Below are 12,620 nucleotides of genomic sequence, written 5' to 3'. Positions count from 1 at the left end.
CTAACATTCTGGCTTTCCAGGACCTTGATAACAACGTCCCAATGTCAGCAGGAAGTAATTATAGAAGAGAAAACATCGTCCCTGTTTCCCTCCCACCCTGGAATGTTAGATCAAAAGGGAATTTCTTGTCATAGGGAACCTGAGATAAAGTTCCAAGTTCCTTGAGGATAAGGAACTCTGTCAGCCATCATAAGGCTTTTGGCCTTGTGCTTCTGCTAATTACTGTTGGCTCTTATATCACTGATGTCTTAACTAAATGATGATTCATGTCTGGGTACCACTAAACTGAGGATGCTAGAATTCCAATATCCACCTCTGAACCCATGACACACTTGCAGATGGCAAAAACTAAATAAGGGGAAGCTCGCTTTGCCATTGATAATGGGAAAACTCTTATGTTCTGGTCCAATTAGTCTCTGATATGGAATTCTTTGAGCAGAGAAGCAGATACACTCGAGAACCTGTGTCTATGACTATTGCCCTCTTGTTAGGTATTGGGGCATCACTGCAGGAATTGGTACAGGAACTACTGCTCTCGTGCAGAGCAACCACCTTATGCAGTTACAAATGGCTATGACTACTGACCTAGAGGCCATAGAAAGATCCATTTCTGCTCTGGAGAAATCTTTAACCTCGCTCTTTGAGGTTGTGTTACAAAACATAAGAGGTCTGGATTTACTATTTTTAAAGGAGGGGGGATTAAGTGCAGCCTTGAAGGGAGAATGCTGCTTTTATGCCGACCACACTGGTATTGTCAGGGAATCGATGGAAATATTAAGGGAAAGGCTGGCTCAAAGCAAAAGGGAGTTTGAAAATCAGCATGGGTGGTTTGACCTTCGGTCCCTGGGTCTTTCAGCGGTTGACTCGGTTTATCAAAAATCAGATTGATTCGGCCTTACCACAACACGTCTTGATTCATTATCACGGAGTAGATTCCGAGGAGGCCGGCCAGGAGCCCCATCAAGGACTCAGATTCAGTGTCCTAAGGCCCTAACGTCCCCACGGTCCTGCTAGAGGGTACACAATGACGGGAATAGTACAGGGCCCACGCCGGAGACAACAGCATACAGAGTTCGCCCGAGACCGGCTCAACACGGCACGCTGCCGAGCGTGGGAAGCCCCCTGTGTAGCCTAAGACAGGGACTCTCTCGGACCTTAGCCACCCCGACCACATGGACTTGATCCATTTTTGAGAAAAGAGGGGGAACTGTTGGGGACCGATTCCGGACAGCGGTGTCCTTACTTTATCAAACCTTACAAAAGCAGGAAGTTCCTGGCCTAACCTCAGGCTGTACAACTTCCTGGAGTACCTGCTAATCAGCCAGCTGCAGGGGCCTGGGACCAAAGTGACCTCACCCTCCCTTAGGAATTTTCCATCCTTCTCTCCATGCTTCCCCTGTCCCCCCTCCCTGCCTGAAGCCCTGTTTATAAGCCTCAACACCCAGTCAATAAACGAGACCTCGACGCAACTCAGACTGACTCTGCCTTCCTTTACGTGCCTGGTCTCCTTTCTCTCTCACCCCCATTGATCTTTCAGGAGGTGCCTCCCGGGTCTTATCAAATAACCTGGCCTGCGGGACCGGACAGTAGACAGCCACTGGATATCTGAAAGCTGCTGTGTGTGTGTGTGTGTGTGTATGTGTGTGTGTGTGTGTGTGTCTGTGTGTGTCTGTGTGTCTGGGGTGAAGGCTGGGCTAGGGCAGGGATGCAGCTGTTAGAATACCCTGGTTTGGCAGCTAGGGGGCAATGCTCTGCCCCTGAACACCAACCCCATTATTATGTTTCCTTGGCTCCTCCCCTATAGTCCAGATGTGGTTTGTGGAGGACTTCCTTAGGGTGTGGCTCCGACTCTCAAGTGAGCCTGCCCCCACATCCACACACTCTCCACTTGGCCCCATCCATGACACCCTCCACCACCTGCCCTCTCTCCCTGCACCCCACCATACCCTCAGGCAGGGCCTTAAGGGGCTGGCACAAAGCCCAGTGTGTCAGGGAAGTGCAGTGCATGGAGGTTACAATGGAGGAACCAGTTAAAGTCTGTTACCCCCATCTACACACCACACCCTCACCTTCTGCACACCACTGAATCCCTAGCAGCAGCCCTAGAGTGGCATGTCTGTCCAGTCCTAGCCTAGATGGTTGTCCTCCATCTTGGAGCTTTGGCTTTTTTTTTTTTTTCTTTGTGAAGGGCGGAGACAGAGCACCCTTCACCCTTGGCCCTTGGCATTCTCGGTGCCCTGCTGCCATCCCGCGGATTCAGTTTGCCAATTCCTCCAGCAGGTCCCTGTGCTACCCTGGAAATGGAGGCATGCCGCCTAGGGAAGGGCTCTCGCCTGGGTCTGCCAGGACCAAAGCGGTTCTCTGGCCCACTCCATGACCCAGGAGAGCTGGAGGAGGAAGCAGGGTCCAGATGACCGGCTCCGGGCGGGCGACACGTGGCTGGCTTGCGGTTCACGGAAGCACAGCCTCCCGGGTCCTGTGGCCTCCATGTCTGGGAGCAGGAGAGGACCTCTCCGCAGGGCATTGTGCAGCCTGGGCTGCATGGGGGTGGTTGTGTGGAACTTTTCCTGCCTCCGTGCCAGCCCGCCTGCCCTTACGGTGGTGCACAAGGCCACACCAGGACCCCCTAGCTTTTGTCTGAGCCTCCCTAGCAGTATCCACAGCTCACTTCCGGAGACCACACAAACTCTGCCCTGCATCTCTGGGAGGTGCTCAGGGTCTCAGGCCTGGTTGCTAGCCACCTTGGCCAAATGTCTGTCATCCATTTATCTCCACCTGCCATCCCCTCTCCTCTCTGGCTGCCTGGACTTCTCTCTGGCTTGCCTTTTGTTTCTTTTACAACTGGATTTTCTCTTGAGTTGTGCTACAGGTTGAATTTAGGCACTGGGACCTGTTAGAAAAGGTTCCAGCTCCAGAGCCACATCCCCAGATCCCTGTAAGGGATCTGGAACCCTCAACTCCCCAATCATCATCCTATCCAACCTGATTGTTCGTACCCAGTATGGCAGTGTGGTGGCTCAAGGTGAATTCCAGTAGAAGCATCCAGAACAGGGTTTGGACTCAGGGGTGCTCACAAAGAGGCCAGGCAGGACTTAGGTACCATAGTGGCCAGGTTTCACAGCCCGTGCTTCCCCTGACAAGCCTCCTCTGTGTCATTCAGGACACACATAGTCCTGTCTTCTCCTGCCTAGCTTCATTTGCATTAAACGCAGGAAGAACTCCCACCATCAAAGGTCCAAAAGCCCCTTGTCCTGCATTCTCATGTCCAGACATCATCTCAGCAGGAAGAATACTTAGAGAAGGCTCTGAAATTAACAGAGGGCACTATCTGGAGTCGTACAACTGCTAAGCATGCAGGAGCGCTTTTGTGTATGTGTGTGTGTGTGTGTGTGTGTGTGTGTGTGTGTGTGTGTGTGTGTGCGTGTGTGTGTGTATACCTGGGATTATTGTGGCCCAGTACTGTGAGAAGTCATAGCAGTGCCTGAGAGGCACAGTATGTACGAGTTATGGTCGTCAGCTCTGGGATGTAGAGGAAGGACAGGTTTGCATGTAGGGAAGCCTTCTAGGGCTCCATCCTTCAGATCCAGCTCAGGTGAGTACAAGGTTTAGAGTGGTGCTTCGTGTGTGTGGATTAGGGCTCAGGGGCATGCCAGAGCGTGGTTGGTAAGAGCATTGTGTAGGAAGCATTGGGAAGGTGGCAGTACCGTCCTTTAAAGTGGCCTGACAGGCAGGTCCATGAAGTCAGGTCCTCCACACCCACCCCCATCACCAGGAAGCTCCCTTTTTAGCCACAGCAAAAGTCTCCAGGAAGCTTTGTAGAGAGGGAGATTTGGAAGAGCATAGACAGGCTTGTCTCCAGGTGGCAGGGAGAGTGATTTTCTTCTAGGCTTCATCATGGAAGATGTCAGCAGTGTGGAGGAGAGCCTCTGGAGACTTTCAGTGCTCATTGAAGGAAGGCTTCCTGTTGAGGTGTGCAAACCATTTCCCTACTGAACATGGCCTAGCTACCCTGGATACCAGGGATGGGACTGTACATAGGAGCGAGGGACAGAGAAAGACAGAGATAGAGGTGGAGGTGGAGGTAGAGGAGGATAGATAAATGAGAGAGAGAGAAAGTAAGGCGAGAGCAAATGAGAATCTGCCTGTGGGGTGTTGGTTGTTCTCTAGTTTGTTGGTGTTTTTTTTTTTTTTTTTTCATGCAGGCTGGTGGGCAGACCCACTCTGTCTGTGGACACTTTTTTCTGTTCCATGGGTCTGGGCCCGTGGAGAGAAATTTGTGTGAGGACACCTGGAATGTTTAGGGAAATCCATAAGGACACACAGGGTGGGTGTGTGCTGTAGGCATCCTGGTGTTAAGAGTGAGAATTGCTTCTTGTCCCTCAGATTTTATGTTACCTGTCCTCGGTCCACTTGGAATCTCTTGAGAAAGCCGAGTCCTGTGTGTTCCTAGGCCCTGCCACAGGTAGGTGGGTGTCCACAGAGGATACAGAGAGTTCCATGCCTGACAGGGTCTTGGGGAAGTTAGAGAATGGAAAGAGAAGTTTCCTGAGTGGTGCCTGGTAGTTGGTGTAGGGTAGGGTCGGGAGGTGGGAGGTTAGGGGTGGGAGGTGGAGGGCTGTGCAGAGGAGAGAGATTGTGACAGAGGTGGACGTAGGTCAGAATGGTTGCCTGGTGCTGCCTAGGAGACGGTTAAGGTGGGGGCCTGGGCCCAGGGTTTGGTAGGGCAAGAGGGCAGGTGGGTGCGATGTTTTTTCTTTTGATGTGTTCTTGTCTTCACCTCAGGGACCTGGACGCCCTGCGTGTTGAGGCAAGGTTGTGGATGTGCCAGGCCTTATGGTCCCTGCTTCGCATGATGTGGGGCAGCATTCATCTGAACGCTCATCACTACCAAGGCCAAGGTTTTGGAAGGAAGTCCTTCTTCTCCCATCTTAGAATTAGACTATCGTATTTGGGACACGGGACTAAGGCCGCTGACTGCATCCCTTACAAGCATACACAGCTGCCTGCCCTTTTGCCTTGTGTCCATCCTGGAGCGGCCTTCTGCAAGGTGGGAAGCCCGAGCTGGGTCTAGGGTCCCAGTGAGTTGGGTGGTCGTCTCCCTTGGTGTAACATCTTCCATCCCACTGCCTTAGAAGAACCGGGTACAGCCTTGGAGGCCCCTCTTGCCGGGCCACCTTGACCTGGAAGCTTGGGTCAGCAGACCCAAGGCCATACTGGAAGCTGTACTGGTCACCCTGGTGGGTGGAGTCATGTAGACAGCCACTGGATCTCTGAAAGCTGCTGTGTGTGTGTGTGTGTGTGTGTGTGTCTGTGTGTCTGTCTGTGTGTCTGTGTGTGTGTCTGTGTGTGTGTGTGTGTGTGTGTGTGTGTGTGTGTGTGTGTGTGTCTGTGTGTGTGTCTGTGTGTTTTTCTGAGTGGTGCCTGGTAGTTGGTGTAGGGTAGGGTCGGGAGGTGGGAGGTTAGGGGTGGGAGGTGGAGGGCTGTGCAGAGGAGAGAGATTGTGACAGATGTGGAGGTAGGTCAGAATGGTTGCCTGGTGCTGCCTAGGAGACGGTTAAGGTGGGGACCGGTCCCAAGTTTTGGTAGGCAAGAGGGCAGGTGGGTGCAATGTTTCTTCTTTTGATGTGTTGTTGTCTCCACCTCAGGTACCTGGACGGCCTGCCTGTTGAGGCGAGGTTGTGGATGTCCCTGGCCCCAGTGTTCCCTGCTTTGGATGATGTGGGGCAGCATCCACTTGAATGCACTTCACCAAGGAGGCCAAGGTTTTGGAAGGAAGCCCTTCTCCACTCCCATCTCAATATTAGACCATCGGAGCATGGGACAGGAAGCTCTGGCCCCCCACCCTGGAGTCCTGATCAGTGTACACAGCTGCCTGTCCCTTTCCCTTGTGTCCATCTGTGAGCAGTCTTCTGCCAGGTGGGAACCCGGTGCTGGGACTAGGGTCCCATTGAGTTGGGCGATAATCTCCCTTGGTGTCACAACTTCCCGTGTGCTCTTGGTTCTGGGACACCACCATCCCACTGCTCTAGCAGGTCCGGGGTCAACCTGGGAGGCCCTTCTTTGCTCGCCGCCTTGACCTGGAAGCTTGGGTCAGCAGACCTAAGGCCATCCTGGCATCTGTACTGCTCACCCTGGTAGGTGGAGTCTTGTAGACTGCTGCTGGATTTCTGCAACGTGCTATTTGTGTGCATATGTGTGTGTGTGTGTGTGTGTGTGTGTGTGTGTGTGTGTGTGTATCTGTGTCTGTGTCTGTATGTGTGTGTGTATCTGTATGTGTGCGCGCACACGTGTGAAGGACCTCATGTAGAGGTTCAAGGATAACTTTCAAGATTCAGTTCTTTCCTTCCACCCTGGGACTTGGCGCTTACACTATGGTTGTTGGGCTAGCACAGCAAACTCCTTTACTTGCTAAGATTTCTGTTGCCTTCTGTATCTTCATTTTTGTCAGTGTTATGGTTTGTGTGGGTCAGGGGTTTTCAAGAGGGGACATACAGGTCAGGGATCATTTTTGAATTTAGTAATATTTTAAAAGTCCATCCCAAATGTAAATAACTTAGCATCCTTGGTGTAGTAGATGAATGGAACTAAAGACTCCAATTTTCAGTCAAGGATCAAGTCTCCTTTAGATTAATTTTTATGCAGTGTTATTCTAAGTAAAGTTTCCCTTGGGAACAAGTTAGAATTCTCTACTGCAGACCTACCCAGCAGTTTACATTTGAACATCATTCTTCAGGGATTCATGTACATACTCAGTATTAAAGTACTGATATCTAATTGTTATAGAATGATAGTTGCTGAGGTCATTTAATGGAGAGGAGGGGTACCATAATTGTGACTTTCATTGTGGCTGATCATTTCTTAAAGGAGAAAAACTGCTAAACCTGATTTGTAAACCCAAATACCATTATTTAGTATAATAGTTACTGGTGATAGAAGGCACCATAGGTGAGTATAAATTCTTTTCATTTTTGTTTATACAGAAAATATTTATACAAAGATCAAGATCGTTAACAATAAAAAGTTCACATTTTAACTGTAAGTTGATCATTAGATCGTTTCCTAGGATCCATGTAAGGGTGACGGGAAGTTTGGGGAAGAGTTTCTGTGTAAAAACAAGGCGGTGCTTAGGGCTAGTGGTGGGACTTGAGGGCCTATGAGGTTAGGGGGCTCTGAGAATTGCAGAGAGCAGGAAGAGAATGAATGTGAGGTCCAAGGGAGCTGATGGTTGGGATGCTTAGCCCATTGCAACTGGGCAACTTTCTCCATAAACTGGCCAAGAACAATGGTCCTCCTAAACCTTACCTAAGCTGGTTTATAAGGAAAAGACTTCATACTGAGAGGTAAAGAGGAGCCAGGGGTCTAGGGATGACTTTGTCCTGACACTAAAAGGTACAGGTGGGAGAATAATAGACTTCTGCCTCCATCCACAGAGCAGTAATAAACAATGCCTGCCAATGCTGGGAGTTAGGCTGTTAGAACAGAGAGCTCTATAATGCTTCCTAAGGGGACTAACTATTCTGAAGCAAGAATGAGAAGACTCAAATGAACGACCCTATTAAAATGTAGATCTTGCTGGCAAGCAATCAAGAGAAGATTAGCCACAATAGTGCTGGTAGCAAGTGAAAACAATGGATAGTTCCTCTTTACAAACAAGAGCATCAAGCAGCTGAGAAAACCCCTCTTGATGTTAGGAGAAAACCTCAAAGACCGTCCCTGCCTTAGAAAGCATCTGATTGAATTTCACTCTGGGGCTCCTGGTTTCAGAGTCAGCACTCAGACCATGACAGAAAAGACTAGGTAGAATGGTATGGTGGGAGAAGATGTGACAGACATGTTAAGGTCTTAACGTATCAAAAAGCAGAAAGAGGACCAGAATCTGCGTAGGCTCTGTCCTTCAAAACCCACCCCTAGTGATCCATATCCACCAGCTAGGAGACCCGTCTTCCAAATACTCCACAGCAGTACTATATGGGAACCAAGTTCTTAAACATATGAGCCTGTCGGAAGCAACTTAAATCCAAGTCACAGCATTCACATTTATTTATATCAGTGTGGATGCATACATGTTTATTCTATACTTTGTGTTATCATTCAATATGTCTATATTCATTTTATTGTGTATATTGCTGCAATTTGATAGAGACTTTTTTCTTCCTTTGGCATACCTCCATCCTTGTAGGTGTGTGTGTTGGGGGGTCAATACTTTGGAGAAAGGTATGTCAATGTTTGGCATGGTAAGGGGTTGTCACACCATTTCTAAAGTTGCATTCTTATTTTGCATTTCTATTAGAAATGGTTGTGTGTCCCTGTTGCTCTGTGTCTTAACAAGCAACTGATACAATTTTTTAAAAAAGATGACCATTTCTTTTCATTTTTGTGTCCTAGTACTGGAATTCAAGACCAGACGCTTGTATATGCAAGATATACTGTCTGATTTTTGGTTTCGTTTGTAAAGTTGGGAAGAAGGAACATTTGTTTAAGAACTGCCTTTATTAGCTAGCCTTTGGGCATGTGTGTGGGACATCTTCTTGACTGCTGATTGATAGAGGAAAGGTCTAGCCCACTGTGAGTGGTCCCTTGCTTAGGTAGGTGGACATAGGTTATATAAGAAAGGTAGCATAGTAAGGCAGAGCAGAAGCCAGCAAGCAACATCCATTCATGATTTCTGCTTCAGATTCGGCCTCCAGATTTCTGTGCTCAAGTTCCTGCCTTGACTTCCTTCCACAGTGGACTGTCACCTGTAAGCCAAATAAAACCTTTCCCAGAATTGTTTTGGTCTGTGCTTTGTCACAGCAGTAGAGAAAGAAGCTACCACACCAGGGAACCATTTTGCCACTGTTCTCCAGGCTCTGGATTGGCATTTCGTTTTCTTGTTATACATTTTATTATTTAAGACAATATTTAAATTTATACTTTGATCATGATTTTCCCATCCCACAAGTCCTTCCAAATCCTCTACCCTTCCTTACTTATCCAACTTTAAGTTCTTTCTCAAAACAAACAAACAAACAAATAAATAAACAAAAACCAATTCTTAGAAAGTATGTAGTTATACTTGGTTTCAATTTTATGGCTTTATTTTGAGAAGACATTAATTTTAGTTTGCCACTTTTTCTAACATTATGCTGTATTTTATCATCATTATTTTCACAAGTATCTTATTTTTAAACTTTTGTTTCAGTAGAGCTAAAGCTTACCAGAAATTTGTTCTTATTTATAAATCCCTTTAATTTGTTAAATGAATCCTCTTCACGTACTTTAAGAAGAAATTGCTTTTTAATGAGAGACAGAAAGTGAGTGGATCAGGATGGGAGGGAGGTTGGGAGAAAAATGGGAGAAGTAGGGGAGGGGAAATCTTTTTTTTTTTAAATTATTTTATTTATTATGTATACAGTATTCTGCCTGCATGTGTCCCTGCAGGCCAGAAGAGGGCACCAGATCTCATTACGGATGGTTGTGAGCCACCATGTGGTTGCTGGGAATTGAACTCAGGACCTCTGGAAGAGCAGTCGGTGCTCTTAACCACTGAGCCATCTCTCCAGCCCCCGGGAGGGGAAATCTTAATCAGGATATAATATATAAGAAAAATATTTTCAATAAAATAAAGGAACGAAAAAAGAAAAAAAAGACAATACCCACAGATGGGCTGAAACACTAAAGAGCCGATGTTCCTAAAATGAATCCTAATCACTTTAACGTCTGTCTCCAGTACTGTATGGATTCTTAAAAATGGATTGTAGTTGTAAGTTGGCCTTTCCCAGTGGATCCTTCATCATTTAACTACTTCAGAAAAGAAAACAGAGGTACTTGTCTGAAACTGAAAGTCCCTTAGGAAGCTTGAGTTCAAAGTGATTGCTACTGTGATGGCGCTGACATGTGGAACTGCAGATAGGGAAACTTCCCTCGCTCCTCCCTTCCTGCTCTTGCCCCCTCACCTGGCCTTTCTGTCCTCATGATGTATCCCAGAATGTTACAGAGCAGCAAGGCAACCCTACAGCAGCACCGGATTGGGAGGTCAAGTCTCCTATCCTCCAAGTCTATGTGTCAAATAATCTTCTGCTCAAGTAGTTTTCTGTGTGTCTGTTTGTTCTTTTGGGGATGTTTTCCCCTTTGTTTGTTGGCCTTATTCTGATGTGTTAGTTGATTTTTTATATTTCATTTTATTATTATCCCCTAGATGTCTGTTTGTTTTTTTTTTTTTAAAAGATTTATTTATTTATTATGTATACAGTGTTCTGTCTGCACATATCCCTGCAGGCCAGAAGAGGGCACCAGATCTCATTACAGATGGTTGTGAGCCACCATGTGGTTGCTGGGAATTGAACTCAGGACCTTTGGAAGAACCAACAGTGCTCTTAACCTCTGAGCCATCTCTCCAGCCCCCGTCTGTTTGTTTTCTAATGAGAGACAAAAAAGGGGTGGATCGGATGAGAAGGAGGTGGAAAGAAACTGGGAGGATTATGTAGACAAATTTCTAAGTGGTCTTATTAAATAAAGAACATGGAGCCAAATATAAGGGTGAAAGCCTCAGAGATCAGAGAAATAGTGAGAGCCACCAACCACCTTACCTCACCAGCTCTGTAGCTTCCAAAATGCCATGACTTCCTGTCTACCCAGGCTTTTATTGCCCTGCTCTTCTGCCCTCTCATTGACTATTAGCCCAGCTAGCTCACTTGCTTGTTACTGCCTATCTGTACAGACCTCCAGGATCTCTATGGTTGGTACTGGGATTAAAGGTGTGTGTCACCATGCTTGGCTCTGTTCCCTAGCATGACCTTGAACAAATAGAGACCCTGCCTGCCAAGTGATCGGATTAAGGGAGTGTGCTATCTCTGCCTGACTTTTGTGTCTACTTAAAACTTCATGCTATTTCCTGTGATCTCCAAGCAAACTTTATTAACATGCAAATAAAATATCACCACATTTCAGCACAAATAAAATATCACTACAGGATTAGAGGGAAGAGAAACCTTAATCAGGATATATTATGTGAGAAAAAGATCCATTGTCAATAAATGGGAAATATATACATGTATTTATGGGGAAAAAGAAGGATATTCTTTGGATTCATCTATATCTAAAAATATTTGGCTTTCTATGTAAGCAACACTTGCAACATATTGTCTTTTAAAGATTGCCTTGTTCATTGATGATTAGTGCTTCTAGAGGAAGATTTGAAGTCAATATGATCTCCTTCTACATGTATGATTTTGGTCGGTTTCAATATACATCTTTTTGTGCCTTGTAAATCAATAAATTTATTGTTCAATATCATTTTTCATAGCATGCCATGTGTTTTTTGATCAAGTGTTTTAAAACATCAAATAAATCATATATCCTTTGATCCAATTTGATATTCGGTTCAAATAATCAAACATGTTGAAACTAAGGAAACTGTCTAACACAGATTTGAGTAATTTTTGTTCCATTTTGTCCTTGTCCCTTTTTCTGGAAAATCAATATGTATTGGATCTCCAATGTCTATCTTACAAAATTAAGTTCCTACGTCTTTTATATTTTTCTTTAATTTTTATATTGCTTTTCTCCAACCAATCTTCCCCTTTCTCCTTCTCTCCTTCTATAATCCAATCTACCTCTCATGATCTTAGTTATGTCTTTTCTCCTTTATGCTATCTTCATTAATATCTGTTTCTGTTTTTCTCCTTTTCATTTTTTCCTGAGCTCTCTGAAATCATTTCAAAATTTTCTATTGTTTTAACATTTCTTGAGCAATTTAATTTTGTTCTTAGAGTGTGTGTGTGTGTGTGTGTGTGTGAGTATGTGCGCGTGCGTGCACAATTTATGGAAATGGATTTTCCCCATTAACTTTTAAAAATTATTAGCACTGTGTTCACTCATTATTTGACTTTATTGCAGTGCAATTTGTTTCTTTGAGTAGGTCCTATCCATCATGCTATTTATTTCCCCCTTTCTTGCCTTTGCTTCCACTTGTAGCATATGTGCATATGCATTGGTTCCTTTTAAATTCTTTAGAGTAGCTCTTCCTAGACCAGTTATCTGTGTGAATATACAGGGAACAGAGGCCAGGATAGAGCTCTAAGCTAGCAGAATTCTCTGGACTCAGAGTGAAGACCTATAGAGTACCAGCCTTTTGTGTCAGGGTGTGTGCTTAACTGCCTTCTAGTACATAGCATCTTTCTCCTCTTTCTTGTCTATTTCTTGTCTCTCTATATTGAAGAGACTGGAAGGTTGGAAGAGCTGCTGCAAACCACAAAAATACATGAAGTAGGATTTCAGCTCATTATGACAAGCTAATACCTGGAAGAAGCCAAGGGCCTTCCAGAGGTCAAGCTGAGGCTCAAGAGTCTTGGTGATATTGGCTTTTGATTATTTGCTGTTTCCTACTATGAATATCTCATGTGCTATTGTAGCTTTTCCATCATTCTTTTAGCACAATTTCCCCTCTACTAAAGGGATATTTAGATAACCTTCTGGGCAGTAACAGCCAGGATTCCTAATTTCAGGCCTTTCTGTACTTATTGTCATAAGCAGCATCTGGCCAGGACCATCCCCAGATGGATGAAAGTCTTATCAGACATACCTCTGTACTCTTTAAGAACAGAATTAAGCATCTAGACTATCTGTTTGAGAAGGCATCG

General features: G+C 45.7%; 1 long non-coding RNA gene across 2 annotated transcripts; it reads left to right on the top strand.

Annotated features, from left to right (window-relative positions):
• The first annotated feature begins 4,819 nt into the window (after positions 1-4,819).
• On the top strand, positions 4,820-7,035 carry LOC131901057 (uncharacterized). 2 transcript variants are annotated; one of them, XR_009376315.1, is made up of 3 exons: positions 4,986-5,047; positions 5,646-5,916; positions 6,981-7,035. It is a non-coding gene; the product is annotated as an uncharacterized LOC131901057 (long non-coding RNA). The 2 variants fall into 2 exon arrangements; XR_009376314.1 differs by lacking the exon at positions 6,981-7,035 and having other exon boundaries at positions 4,820-5,047; positions 5,646-5,841.
• The last annotated feature ends 5,585 nt before the right edge of the window (positions 7,036-12,620 follow it).

This window comes from Peromyscus eremicus, unplaced genomic scaffold (genome assembly GCF_949786415.1).
Source record: "Peromyscus eremicus unplaced genomic scaffold, PerEre_H2_v1 PerEre#2#chrX_unloc_2, whole genome shotgun sequence".
Taxonomy (NCBI): domain Eukaryota; kingdom Metazoa; phylum Chordata; class Mammalia; order Rodentia; family Cricetidae; genus Peromyscus; species Peromyscus eremicus.
This window is presented reverse-complemented; position numbering and strand designations above follow the sequence as displayed.